This window comes from Petaurus breviceps, unplaced genomic scaffold (assembly GCF_028583685.1).
Source record: "Petaurus breviceps papuanus isolate PSGF00001 unplaced genomic scaffold, PetGlider_PUasm1.0 79, whole genome shotgun sequence".
Taxonomy (NCBI): Eukaryota; Metazoa; Chordata; class Mammalia; order Diprotodontia; family Petauridae; genus Petaurus; species Petaurus breviceps.
Window position 1 is genome coordinate 8,907,460 of NW_027186523.1, and position 15,126 is coordinate 8,922,585.

The following is a 15,126-nucleotide window of genomic DNA, read 5'->3' on the forward strand; positions in this document are numbered from 1 at the left end:
TGCTTTTTTTTTTTTGTCTAAAATAATGTGATTGGCTGACTTGCATGGGATGCTTCTTGCTTTGCTTATTTTGTGTTTTTTTTTTCTCTAACTAATAACCAGGAACTAACCAGGATCCAAGTTTTATCCAAATTCAAGAGGTAAAGTGGTGACACTTCACCTACCTTCCCCATCCCTCTGAACCCCTGAAAGAAAAAAATAGAAATTTCATTAATTTAACAAACTACAATTATTTTAAAAGCAACAAGAGTAATTTTTTAATATGTAGATTTAACATGATATGGCTTTAACTAAAAAGTATAGCCTAATAGAAAGTGCCATGTGTTTGAGGGCTTTTTTTTTTTTGCCTTTTCTAAAAATAAACTCCAAAAATATTCTAATCATTGGAAGAAGCTAGGTTAGATAAGCCCTTCACTGAAGTCTTACAAGTTCTTCTAGGCTATATCTGCAGAGCACAAACTTTGGCAGTTCCAACCAAAATGGAAAGGCTCTATACATTAAGCAGCCTAGCTAAAAAATGGAGAGATTTATCACCAGTTTAGACATATGTTGATGGAATGCCCTAGCAGCTATTCACCATCTATCAAGTTGTAAAGGGGTTATGTATGTACATATGTAGTACCTATACACAAAAATGATGGATTCTTGTATTATTGAGATAGGCAAACAGTGTAGATCTCTTTTTACAGAAAGAGAGATGCCATCGATATTTTTGTCAGTTATGGAGTATGACCCAGTAATAGAAAGCATGTCATAAAATTTTATTCTTTTGTTAAATAATTATATTAGCTACTGATTAGGACAATTTGCAACAATGGCATTCTGTTGTTGTTCAGTCATTTCAGTAGTATCCAACTGTCCGTGACCCCATTTGGTTTTTCTTAGTAAAGAGACTAGAGTATTTTGCCATTTCCTTCTCCAGTTTGTTTTTATAGGTGAGAAACTGAAGCAAACAGGATTAAGTGACTTGCCCAAGGGTCTTATACAACTAGCATCCCCGGCCAAATTTGACCTCAGGAAGATGAATCTTCCTGACTGCTGGCCTGGTGTTCTATCCTTCTGGCCACCTAGCTGCCCTACAACAATAGTAGAGTATTCTTTAAAAGCACTAGGATATTTTATCTTCCAAATTAACATTGTTCAATTTATTTTTACTTTTCAGGTAAAGACATGAAATATGAATCAAGCTAATTAGTTTAGCCTACTTTTGTCTGTCAGAAGAATTTCATTGTGTACATGGAAGACAAAATATTTGTAAATTATCTTACAATAAACAAATTATGTGAAAACAATGTCTTTTCTATGTTGTCTCATTGCAGTGATACAAAACTTAAATATTTTTTAACTTAAAAAAAGTTACTGCTATTGTATAAATACTGTATTCAGAGTAGAATGTTATCAAAGGAACCAACTGAGAAGAGTATTTTTACAACTTTTAAATGTGATTTATAAGTGGTAAGATGAATATGAACTTCCCCCTCTTATTCTTTTGTAATATCGCCCCAGTTTTTTTAAGTGCTTTCTAGCTTAGTGATTTGAGAATAAAGAGTAATATTTAGTAAGATCAAAATAATCAGAGTATATAACCTCCTCCTGGACACTTCTTATTGGTATTAAGGGGAATGGATGGATGGTAATGTCTCTTTTTTAATGTCATTCCATCTATAAAAATCATACTACTTTCTGATGTTGAACCATTTGACAGTGACAACGTCTTTGGTGTCAATAACTGTTTTCTGGGTCTTTAGTAGCTGTGGCTGGAGCAGCTGCCAGCATTCATCTTCACGGGTTTAGTTTCTAAGATGGTTGTGGGCACTGGCTGGAAGCATTGGTATTCCCAAGGCTTTGAGGCTTGAGGTCTTGGGCTGACTCCATTATGGGGTGAGGTGGCAGACTTACTTAGTTTGCGTATGCTGCCTCCTCTCTTCCCCAGGGTGTCTTGCTGCTTCAGCTAACCTGGTTTAGCTGCCATGTGTATAGTAGCAGTTGTGGGTGGCTGGCCCCTTCACCAGAGTTGCATCTCTAGATGACAGCTAAGAGGGCAGGGATGAAAGCAAGACTAGTGGTCTGGGGGGGGAGGGAGAGGTTCTGCCACTCACTGTGCCTGTCTGCCTATTGGCAGTTGGTTAGCAGTCATTGCTAGTGATGAGAAGGGCCACTTCTCCACAGAGACTGTTCCCTTTGATGGCTAGAAGGATTGGCCTGGAAGCAGGGCTGATGGTTTGGGTGGTGGGCTGTACTCCCAAGGCTGAGTCTCAGGCTGTTTTGCTGTTTCCATCAGGTTCTGAGGGGAGATGTTGGTCAAGATAGTGGAAGTCTGACTTCCCTGCCACATGCTGCCTCTTATCTCTTGTTCAGGGTGGCACTGTGTCAACGTAGGCTGCTTTGCCTTCCCTGTATCTAAAATGTATATAGTTCATTTCAATATTTGGGTAGCTCTTAAGACATAGGTATGCAAAATGGAAAAAATGAGTGCATTCATAACCTAACAAGCAATCAAAAGTACTTAAGGACTGTTCAAGATTGGAGGAAGGGGTGTTCAGTAGGCTTGCTATTTTGGGGTGGGGGTAGGGGAAAGATGGGGAGAAAAAATTGTAACTCAAAATCTTGTGGAAATGAATGTTGAAAACTAAAAATAATTTTTTGTTGTTGTTGCTTTTTGGAGGGCAATTGGGATTAAGTGACTTGCCCAAGGTCACATGGCTAGGGTTTTTTTAATGTGAAGTGTCTGAGGCTGGATTTGAACTCAGGTCCTCCTGGCTCCAGGGCAGGTGCTCTATTGACTGTGCCACCTAGCCACCCCTATAAATTTTTTTTAAAAGACTTAAGCTGACAATGCAAAGACAAAAGTGAAAGTCACTACTTTCAAAGAGCTTATCTATATTCATGAAGGAGATGGCTTGTGCATATAGGGAGACATACAAATCAAATACAAAGTTACTAGGAAGGGAAGCCCCCAAGCCCCAGGAAAGTAGGTGGCTTGAGCTCAGACTTGAAGGAACCATGGGAAGGGATTCCAGGTGGTAGAAATATGGAAGGAGATTTACAAGTATGGGTCGTTTTATGACTTGAGGTTGTATATCTTTTGAGAAATATAAATCAAGATTACCAATTTTTTAGACATTGGGACAAAGTTGAACTCAGATACACATGATTACTTGTATGATGTAGAAAAATAAATTTGAAGAATGTTCTCATTTCCCACTACCTATTAGACATCTTGAACTAGATATCTTGACATCTTAAGCTTGACACGTCCAAAACTAAATTCACTTTTCCCCACAATCCTTCCCCTCTTCCTAACTTCCCTGTATTTTATCTAGGGCTCCACCATCCAGTCACCTCGACTTACAACCTAGATGTCTTCCTGGAGTCCTCACCCTCATTTTCCCATATCGAATCTGTTGCCAAGATCTCTCGATTTCAGCTTTGTAACAACCCTTGAATGTGCCCGTTTCTGACAATACCACCTCCCTGGTGCAAGACCTTATATCTTCATGCCAAAGGCTGCTGGACTGGACTCCCTGCCACAAATCTCTACCCATTCCAGTCCACCCTCTATTTAGTTGTCAAAATTATCTCCCTGAAGCATAAGTTTGGCCAACACACACACATATAGTCAAATTCCATTGGCTCCCAGTCACCACCAGGATCAAATACAAAATTCTCTAGTGCCGAAAGCCTTCAAAAATTGCCCCTCTCCACCCACCTTTACAGTCTTTGTAAACTTTACCACCCTCACCCCCACAAACACACACACTGCAATCCAGTGACAATGACCTTACTGTTCCTCCAGCAAGAAACTGGGTATAACAGCAACATTGTGCAATGACTAACTTTGATAGATTGAGCTCTTCTCAGGAAGCAAGGATCTAAGACAGCTCCAAAAGGCTCATGATGGAAAATGCTGCCACATCCAGAAAAAGAACTATGGAATCTGAATGCAGATCGAAGCAGATTGTTTGCTCCTTGTTTTGTTTCCTCTTTCTCATGATTCTTCCCATTGGTTCTAATTCTTTACAATGAGACTAATGTGAAAAAAAAATTTTTAACTGACTTTTATCTCCCACTCAGGTTTTTTCATTGGCTGTTTCCCATGCCTGGAATACTCTTCCCCCTTCATTCCCACTTCCTGGCTTCCTTGATTTCCTTTCAAGTCTGAGCTAAAATCCCACCTTCAGGAAACCGTTTTCTAGTTCCCTTAATTCTAGTGACTTCTATTAATTATTTTCAATTTACCATGTGTATAGTTGTTTGTACATGGTTGTTTGCATATTGACTCCCCCATTGAGAACAGGGGCTATCTTTTGCCTTTATATACTTAGCACAGTGACTGGCACATAGTAGGCACTTATTAAATGTTTGTTCAAGTGATTATATAAGTCATATGCTCTTTGGCCAGTACTTTTTAATCACCAATCATAATCAGGCATTTTTTAAACTACCTTCTATGTGTCAGGTGCTTAATTAAGCAATGGCAATACAAAGACAGAAATGAAAGCAGTCCCCTAACTTTTTTTTTAAGCAGTTGGGGTTAAGTAACTTGCTCAAGGTTACACAGCCAGTTATTTTGTGTGAGTGCCAAGTATCTGAGGCCGGAACCGATCCCGGGTCTCCTGACGCCTGGGCTGCCACTCTTACTCACTGTGCCACCCGGCCGCCCCTAGTCGCTAACTTCTAGGAGCATAAACTGATGCTTTTCAGGCTCTCAAGTCAGCGTGATACATCTTTTTTGTTATTTTCTACTGGATGTGCCTTTGAAATTCAAAGAACATCTCTGAATGTGCTTCTTCGCTGTACCTATTTCCAGTTGAGTTTTATGAGTCAAATGGTGGTAGGGCAGTAGGTGATTTGCCTGCTCTTGAGGATGCTTAAGATCTCAAGGATCACAGATTTTGAGCCTTAGTTCATCAAAGATAGGGAGTAGAAGCCAGAGTTCCTGTTCTATGTGCAGGGTTTTTTCTTTGTGTGACTCATCTCTAACCATGTTGGGATAAGGTTTTAAGAAAGATGTAGAGCTTCAATTCAGTCCAGTGTCCAGGGACCCAATCAATATGTTATTCCTCCTCCACTATAGGAGTATCAGAATTATAAGAGATCCTAGGCCTGCTCTGACTCTTCAGTGATGGAAAATTATTAGAAGATAGGAGCCCCATCTCCCCTCAATAGAATGTAAGCTCTTTGAGTGCAGAACATTGTTTAGTTTTGTTGATTTTGTATTCCCAGTGTGTAACAATGCCTGACACATAGAAATTTAATGTTTGTTAAATGGACTGGTTATTCTCCATGTTATCAGGGCAGCTTGCTGAATCCTGATATTGGGTCAATGTTAATTTAGCAAAAAGCCCCCATCATTCTTTCCTCAAGCTCTCATCCCTATCCACTTCAGCCCTATCCCTCCACAGTTCTGCCCTCCCATTCCATCATACCCCATGGAAGTCCTACCTTATTGTTAAGAGATTACTCTTTATCCTGGATCTCTTCACTTTACTCTCTATCCTTCTTGCAGCAAATGGAAACCTGACTCTACCCAGAGACCACCTAATAACAACTATTGTTTATATAATGCTTTAAGATTTGCAAAGACATATACATATCTATGTGTGTATACATATATACACATAAATATAAATATATAATATAAATACACACATATATAAATACATAACACCTCATTTTGATTTCTCTGATAATGGATACTCCTCTCATGCTTCATGCCTCCTGACACATTGAATCAAAAAGTGTATTTACTCCTTATTCCCACTCTCAGATCGTCCTCTTTGCCATCATTAATAATCAATATTCCCTTTGAGAAACTCCATCCTGCGTTTAACAAGGAGTCCACATCCTCGTGTCAGGGATCTGCTAATGTTCAAGTCATTCTCTGACCTCTCAAGGAGTTCAAAACTTGACTATATGTATTCTCCATCCTCAACCTCTGCCATCTTCTTGGGAACTTCAATTTATATGGTGAAAACATTCTGCCTTCCAACTTGAACTTCCCTGACCTCCATCTTCCATCCATGTACAGGGATGCTCATCTGACCATCAAAAAAACCTTTACCTTGGCAATTGAGAACTCTAAAACACCTTTATTCTCTCCTCTGCTTCACTCCTAAGTCTGCCTTTTATCCTTACTGTGACCTTCAGTCCACCATTCCTACATATGTTCGTAGTGATCCATCACTCCTGCTTGTAGCAGCAAGTACCCCAGCACCCCAGGGTTTGCTGCCACCACAGGTTCTTAGATCTGCTTTGTTAAAGGAAAGCAACTCAAAATGGGTTAACAAGCTTACTTTAATCAGTCAAATATGTATTGTTTACCTAGTTCAGGGGGAAAAGGTCAGCACCCCGAACTTCAGAATATACAGACAGAATTATCAAGACAGAGAAACAGATCATGTAGACAGTTTCCAAACTGTCCAACCATTACATCCATACCAATCAACATCTGGGTTTTTCAAAGCCGGGGGGACTCTCAACAACGGCTTCCCAGAGTATCATCTGATCAAATCACAGAACACTTCTCAAAGTGAGCCCCCAAAACAAAGCCTCAAATCAGGGTTTATATAGCCTCCTGGCTCAGAGAATGTAACAACCTTCTGGACCCACTGGCCAATCAAGAAGTATCTACTGACCCAGGCTCCAGGTGCACTTTAGCCTAGGGGCAGGGAAGATCTTAAAAATTTACATTCCCATTACATTCAGCCCCAAGATCTTTCATGCCCATAGCATAAACAATTTACTTTTGAATTAGCATTAACAATCATAGGTCACATTTTCAAGATACAGTACTAAAGTTACCAAAGTGGTCACTGGGCCTTAAACAAACACAAAGTACATTGCATTATCACCTCAATTCAAAACAAGAGTCCAAATAAAGTTCTCTTGGGCAGAGGGGGGGTGTCCTTCCCTTCACACAGCTCTAGCCCCTGCTTCCAAGTACAGAGAGGGGGCTGGGCAACAAAACCAACAAGGCGGCATCCTTGGGGGTCCACGGCACTTCATCCCACCCACCATAGTCACAAGTCCATCCTCCCCCTGGGTCCCAAACTGTGGGATGCAGCAAGGAAACACATTCGGTGCCCCTGCTTTGCTGCTCAGTTCTTATCTTTTCCTGTGGCTGAATTCTGAACTCCTGGGTTCCTTCTCCTCCCACAGGCGGCAGCCGCTCCTGGCTTCTGTCCAGGTCCCGATGCAGGCAGCTCACCATTCGTGCTCTCAGCTCAGCAAAGTCTGCATGCAGGCCATTCTTCTCTCCTGGTCCATGGCTCCACAGAGTCACAGCTACCACAACTGGGAAACAAACAATTATCCCAGCCCCCATACTTTCCTTTTACTCTGCAGATCCTGTTCGTAATGCCATTTTGTTGCAGCAAGCACCCCAGTGTCCCTAGGGTGGCTGCCAATACAGGTTCTTGGATCTGCTTTGTTAAAGAAAAGCAACTCAAAATGGGTTAACAAGATTACTTTAATCAGTTAAATATGTATCATTTACCTAGTTCAGGGGGAAAAGGTCAGCACCCCAAACTTCAGAGTATACAGACAGAATATCCATACCAAATCAACATCTGGGTTTTTCAAAGTGGGGGGGGGGCTCTCAACAACCGGCTTCCCAGAGTCTCAAATAATCAAATCACAGAACACTTCTCAAAGTGAGCCCCAAAACAAAGCTACACATCAGGGCTTATATAGCCTTCTCCTGGCTCAGAGAATGTAACAACCTTATTGACTCACTGGCCAATCAAAAAGTGTCTACTGAAAAACAAGCCTCCCACCCCAGGCTCCAGGTGCACTTTAGCCTAGGGGCAGGGAAGATCTTTACATTTACATTCCCATTACACTACTCTGGCCACACTTCTCTCCCTCAAGTTTTAACCTGATGTTGACCACTTCAAGCATAAAACATAAGGTAGTATCGGATTTCTTGACCCTTTGTCTTATAACTAGCCATGCCCTGCATTCTGGAGTACTCCAAATTTCTGCCTTATCAATATAATAAAGCAGACATGATGCTCCTGGTTTATCTTACTATGGCTTATATAAGCAAGAATATGAAATTAAAACAAGGTTAGTTGTGGCAAGGAAGAGCCCATGGCTCCTTGGTGAACTTATACATTTTTCCTATGTCCTTGTTCTCTTCATTGATCAGTTAGTCCACAAGCATTTATTAAGCACTTATCTTGTGTCATGATTGGGGATACAAATAGAAACAAAGAAGTTCCCTGTCCTCAAGAAGCTTACACTGTCATGGGAAAGACAACACATAAAAGGGAGCTAAAAATAGGAAGGGAGGAGGAAGAAGCACCTGCTGCTGGGGTGTGGTAGTAGAAAGTCCTATGGAGATGAATCAGCAATACAGCAAGAAAGGGACTTAAATTGAAGGTTCTGGAGGAACCAGCCAAGTTGAAGGTGAGTTCACAGGGATGGAAAGTACTTCCCATATAAGAAGCAGTCCAGATGTGGAGTGAGCCTCCATAGTGAAGAGGTTTCCACTGTATGATAAGGAAAGACCAATGGACATGATTCAGCAGCTCAGCCTAAAGAGAAACAAAGATGACAATGTCTGAGGCCTGCCTGAACATAACAAAGTATAAAGCAGAATGTAAGTGTAAAGTGAGATATACCACTAGGCCCTAGAGTGTGGGGCTTACCAGGCAGGTGTCTGACCCCTTTCCCTAATGGCCCAAACCCAACTTCCATCTGCCCAGAGCCTTTCCCCAATGTAACCCAGTCATATCCCATCAGAATCACCCCAACAGTTATGGGTCTAGGCCCCTCGATGTGGGACAGAGATGACTTCACAAGTTACATTAGAATGCAGCTAAATGGCACAACAGGCCCAGAGTCAGGAAGACAAGTATAAATCTGGCCTCAGATACTGTGTGTGTGACCTTGGGCAAGTCACTTAATCTTTGCCTCAATTTCCTCATCTGTAAAATGGGGATAATAATAGCATCTATCTCCCAGCAAGGGTTATTGTGAGGATCAAATGAGATGATAATTGTAAAGTGCTTTGCATAGTGCCTGACAATTAGTAAATGCTGTATAAACATTAGCTGTTGTAGTTACAATGCTTCTGGTTAAAATAGATTGTACCCTAAGGACTCAGACTTTCAGTCTACCAGCTGTTTCAGCCTAAGAACTACCAGGCCTTCCCACCTATCTTGTAGCTAAACTCTTTTAAATATATATATTTGCTTTTTGGAGGGCAATTGGAGGTAAGTGACTTGCCCAAGGTCACATGGCTAGTAAGTGTTAAATGTGAGGTCGAATTTGAACTCAGGTCCTCCTGACTCTAGGGCCAGTGCTCTGTTCACTATGCCACCTAGCCACCCCCATCTCATATATTTTGTCTCTTACAATAAGAATATGAACTCTTTTGAGTGCAAGGTATGTGTTGCTTTTCTATTCTTATTCCCAGAGCTTAGCACAGTACTTGGCATATAATTAATATTGAATAAATCTTTTTCCATTCCATTCACTCATTCCCACAGAAGCTAAGACCCCAATGGAGAAGCATGAATGAGGTAGAGTTCTGTGAGGCTGGGAAACAACTGAAGTCTTACTGCAGAAGTGTTTTAAAAATTTGTTACTTGTCCCCAAGCCACTCCTCACTACCTGGATGTAGCTATAGGAATCATCAGGTAACTGGCTACACATTTTGTTTATGTCAGCCATTATAGATAGCTTACTAAAGTACTCAATTAGAGAATATTTAATGCCAAGAATAGAGGATTACAGCATATAACAGGATCACACAGTAGATGTCTCCTAGGACAAAGGCGTCAAACATACAGCCACCTGCAATAGTGGGCAAGAACTAAATTAAAATGTAATTGAGAAACAGTTGACAAAAATACAATAAAACATAGTTTACATTGGTTTTCTAAATCAATCTCTGGTTGGAAGGGATCTTATGTATGTATTAGTGACCCCTTTTAAGTTTGTTATCACTATGCTAATCAATCCCATTCTTGCTCCCTACAGCTAGACTCTTAAAAAAGGTCATCAACATTCTTTGTAGCTTCACTTACCTCCCATTTATGTCCTAATCCATTGTAGTGTGACTTCTAATACCCTACCTCTACCTCCACTAAAAGTCTTCCCTCCAAAATCACCTACAATCTTTTAATGACTCTATCCAATGGCCTGTTTTCAAACCTAAGCCTATTTGTCTCTCTGTAGCATTCTGGATGGTTTTCTCTTCCTGTACACTTTCTCCTCATTTGGCTTCTATGACATTGCTCCCCATTGGTTCTTCTAATTGTATGACACTTCTAGTATCCTTTGCTAGATCATCATGTTCATATGGAGTGTGGGAGTCCTCTAAGACCCTGGGCCCTCAGCACTCTTCATTGATGATCTCTTCAGTTCGTATAGGTTCAGTTTAAGTTATATGCAAAGACACCTATATCTGTATATCCAACCTCTTCCCTGAATTACTGTCACATGTTACTAACTGCCTATTTGACTTCTGAATGTCTCATAGACTTCTCAAAGTCCATACTTCCAAAATGGAACTCACAGCTTCTTCCAAAGCCATCCCTCCTCCAAACTTCCCTATATCTGTTTGGGGACACCAGTCTAGTGGTTCAGACTTAGAATTGTAACAAAATTAAATACGCATACACCTTAAAAATCCTATGGAAAGGACACTCAGCAAGGATAGAGCTCTGGTTCAGGTAAACAGTCCCCTGTTTCTTTATAGAAACTGATCATAGTTAGCAGGGTATATTGAGTCAAATGAGTGTGTTATTTTTATGGTATTCCCATGGCAGGGGGTCCTCTACCAAATCTGAGAAATCGCTGACTCCTTATAAGCTATCTTTTTTATGCCTAGGAAATCATATTAAATGGCTCAAGCCTAAGCCCCTGTAACCAAGCAAGTCTCAAGAAAAGGTTTCTTTCCTTTCAGAGAGAAAAAAAATAAGCTAGCCTACATGGCAGGGACCCTAGAAGATGTTGCTTCTATCACATCACATGCCTTGGTAATAAAATCCTATGGCCTTCTAGAGGACCTTATACCATTTATACATTCTTAGAATGTTACTAGTGTCAAAGGAAAAAAAAATTAATACGAATACCGTACTCTGTGATTTAGGCTTGAGTCTACCAGAAACACTTTTATTTAATTTACATGAATATTTTTTTTTTTTGCTTTTTGGAGGTGCAATTGGGGTTAAGTGACTTGCCCAAAGTCACATGACTAGTTAAGTGTCTGAGACCAAATTTGAACTCAGATCTTCCTGACTCCAGGGCCAGTGCTCTATTAACTGCACTACCTAGCAGCCCCCATGAATCTATTTCTAAGTCATTTCTAGCTAGGAGAGAAAGAGGTCCAAACTAGCATAGACTCCATATTTTCCAACATGACTGTCTGTTGCAAGAAAATTTCAGGTAACATTTATAGGAATCTTGAACAAAGAGAAGACATCTTAGCCTTTTGACATTCCAAAACTGAACAACTATGTCATAATCCTATTTCTCCTACACCACTCTCCTCAATCCTGGAGTTAAACAAAAGAAAACCCTCCCTTCCTTCTGAGTTTTTTATATGGAAATGTTCATGTTTGTTGTTTTTCTAGTTTAGAATAATCTTTTTTTTTTTAAAGAAAACAAATGGACATCTCTAACCAACAACAGAGAACACATGCACTTGCCCAAGAATTGAACCATGAATTGATTAATCTAGCTCTTGCCAATATCTTCTTTGAATCATATTTCAGAAAAAAAGCAAAAGGAACAAGTTAACTCCATTCCTCTAGGTTTTCCAAGCTGTATACCTCTATAGCTAGATCACTTGAAAGCTATCTATCTACCTGCTCTATATTATCTTAGTTCCCCGAAGAAATTGCTTTGCTGAATTAAGATTTAATGTTGTGCCCTGAGCTTTTATAGAGGATCAATACAAAAAACATCTCCTTGATGTCTTTTGAAAACAGTTGCTGGAAATGCCTACAATGTTACTTAATATCCCTTACATAAGAATCTATGTGATGAATTACACCTAGAATTTAGTGATAGGAAAGTTTGCCTGCCCCGAGATGAACTTTTACGTTTTCTTTGATCAGGTGATATCTACATAGCCCAACACTTTTACCTTTTTTTTGTTTGCCCTACCTGCCAAGAAGCTCAAGAACTTATTAAAGTTAAACTATTTGCATTCCTGCATGGAAAGATGATATTTGTAACTCATGAGACTTTTCTCAGTATCAGGATAGTGGAAGGGAATATGTGTGTGTGTATATGTACATATATGTGTGTATGGATATATAGATACATATACACATATATGTGTATAAATATATGTATGTATATGTGTATATACATATACATACATAGAGGGCACAGGGTAAGTTGAATATGAAGGTATGATGTCTAAAAAATAAAATTAAGAGATGAGGGAGGAATATATTGGGAGAAGGAGAAAGGGAGAGATAGAATATGGTAAATTATCTCACATAAAAGAGGCAAAAGAAAGCTATTACAATGGAGGGGAAGAGCAGGGAGGTGAAAGGGAATGATTCAACCTTCTCTCATTGGATTTGGCTTAAGGAGGGAATAATATACATACTCAATTGAGTATCTTATCCTACAGGAAAGTAGGGGGGAAGGGGATAAGAGGGGGAGATGACAGAAGGGAGGACAGATTGGGGGAGGGGTAGTAAGAAGCAAATACTTTTGAAAAGGGACAGGGTCAAGGAGAAAATAGAATAAATTGGGGGTGGGATAGAATGGAGGAAAATACAGTTAGTCTTTCATAATATGACTACTATGGAAATGTTTTGCATAACTACACATATATAACCTATATTGAATTGCTTGTCTTCTCAATGGGGGTGGGTGAGGAGGGAAGAAGGGAGAGAATCTGGAACTCAAAGTTTAAAAACAAATGATAAAAATTGTGGGATTTTTGTTTTTTCTTTTTTTATTTCTTTTTTTTATTTTTCAAATGCTTTATTAACTTCTGATTTACATCATTAATTTCTGCCAGATTTTGAGGTACAAATTTTCTCCCCGTTTTTGCCCTACCCACCACCCCAGAATAGCAGTCCCACAGGCTATCCCCTCCTCCAATCTGCTCTCTCCCATATCTTCTCCCATACCCCCTTAGACTTTTTCAGTAGGGCATGGTGGATCTCTATGCCCCAGTGTCTGTATATCTTCTTTCCCAATTACATGTAAGATAGTATTAATAATAATATTATATATATGTATATATATAATATATAATTTTAAACATTTGATTTTAAATCTTTGAATTCCAGATTCATTCCCTTCCTCCCTTGTCACTCACCCCTACTGGGAAGATAAGAAGTTCAGTATAGGTTGTACATGTGTAGCTAATGAAAAACATTAACATAGAAGATATATTGTAAAGACTAACTATATTTCCCTCCCTCCTATCCCACCAACCACTTGTTTTATTCTCTACTTTGATCCTGTCCCTTTTCAAAAGTGAGTGCTTCCAACTTCCCTCCCCCGCTGCCTGCCCTCCCTTCCATCATCCCCTACTCTCATCCCCTTCCCCCTACTCTCCTGTAGGGTGAGATACCCTATTTAGTGTGTATTTCATTCCCTCCCCGAGCCAAATTCAGTGAGAATAAGGTTGACCCATACCCTTTTGCCTTCCTATTCTTACCCTCCATTGTAACCCTTTTCCCTTGCCTCTTCTTTATGAGATAGTTTACCCCATTCTGTCTCTCTCCATCTCCTCTCATTATATTCCTCTCTCACCTCTTAATTTCCCCTTTTAAGTATCATCCCTTCCTATTAAATTGGTCCTGTGCCCTCTATCTATGTATACCTGTAAGCATATATACAAGCATTCACATATGTATTCATACTCCCATATACCCCCCAATATAGACATATAGATTATATATATATATATATATTTCTATTTCTATTCCCTTCAACTATTTTCATAATGAGAAAAGTTTCATCAGTTACAATTATTGTTTTTTTTCATGTAGGAATGCTAATAGTTCAACTTTCATCAGTGGCTTATGATTTCTTTTCCCTGTTTACCTTCTCAACTTTCTCTTGCTTCTTGTATCTGGATGTCAAATTTTCTATTCAACTCTGGTTTTTTCATTAAGAATGCTTGAAAGTCCTCTATTCCACTGAATGACCACATTTGCCCCTGAAAGAGGATACTCAGTTTTGCTGGGTAGGTGATTCTTGGTTTTAATCCCAGCTCCTCTGCCCTCCAGAATATCATATTCCAGGCCCTTCAATCCCTCAGGGTAGAAGCTTCCAGATCCTGGGTTATCCTGATTGTGTTTCCACAATATTCAAATTGTTTCTTCCTGGCTGCTTGTAATATTCTCTCCTTGATCTGGGAATTTCGGAACCTGGCTATAATACTCCTAGGAGTTTTCTTTTAGGGATCTTTTTCAGGAGGTGATTGGTGGATTCTTTCAACTTCTATTTTGCCTTCTGGTTCTAAAACATCAGGGCAATTTTCCTTAGAATTTCTTGGAGGATGATTTCTAGGTTCTTTCCCTGATCATTGCTTTCAGGTAGTCCAATAATTTTTAAATTATCTCTCCTGGATCTATTTTCCAGGTCAGTGGTTTTTCCCATGAGATATTTCACATTACCTTCTATTCTTTCATTTGTTTGCATCTGTTTAACATCATCTTGATTTCTCTTAAAGTCACTAGCTTCCCTTTGCTCCAATCTAAATCTGAGGGAACAATTCTCCTCATTGAGCTTTTGAGATTCCTTTTCCATCTGGCAAATTCGGCTTTTCAAGGCATTCCTCTCCTCATTGCCTTTTTGAGCCTCTTTTGCCAATTGAGTCAGTCTGTTTTTTAAGGTGGGATTTTCCTCAGTCAGGCTGTTGACTCTCATTTGGTAATTTTCTTGCATCATTGTCATTTCTCTTACCAATTTTTCCTCCACTTCTCTTATCTGCTTCTTAAGGTCCTCTATGGCCTGTAACCAGCTTGTATTTTCCTTTGAAGCTTTTGGTGCAGGAGTTCTTTTTTTTCTTTTTCTTTTTTTTTTTTGCTTTTTGGAGGGCAATTGGGGTTAAGTGACTTGCCCAAGGTCACATGGTTAGTAAGTGTGTCAAGTATCTGAGGCTGGATTTGAACTCAGGTTCTACTGACTCCA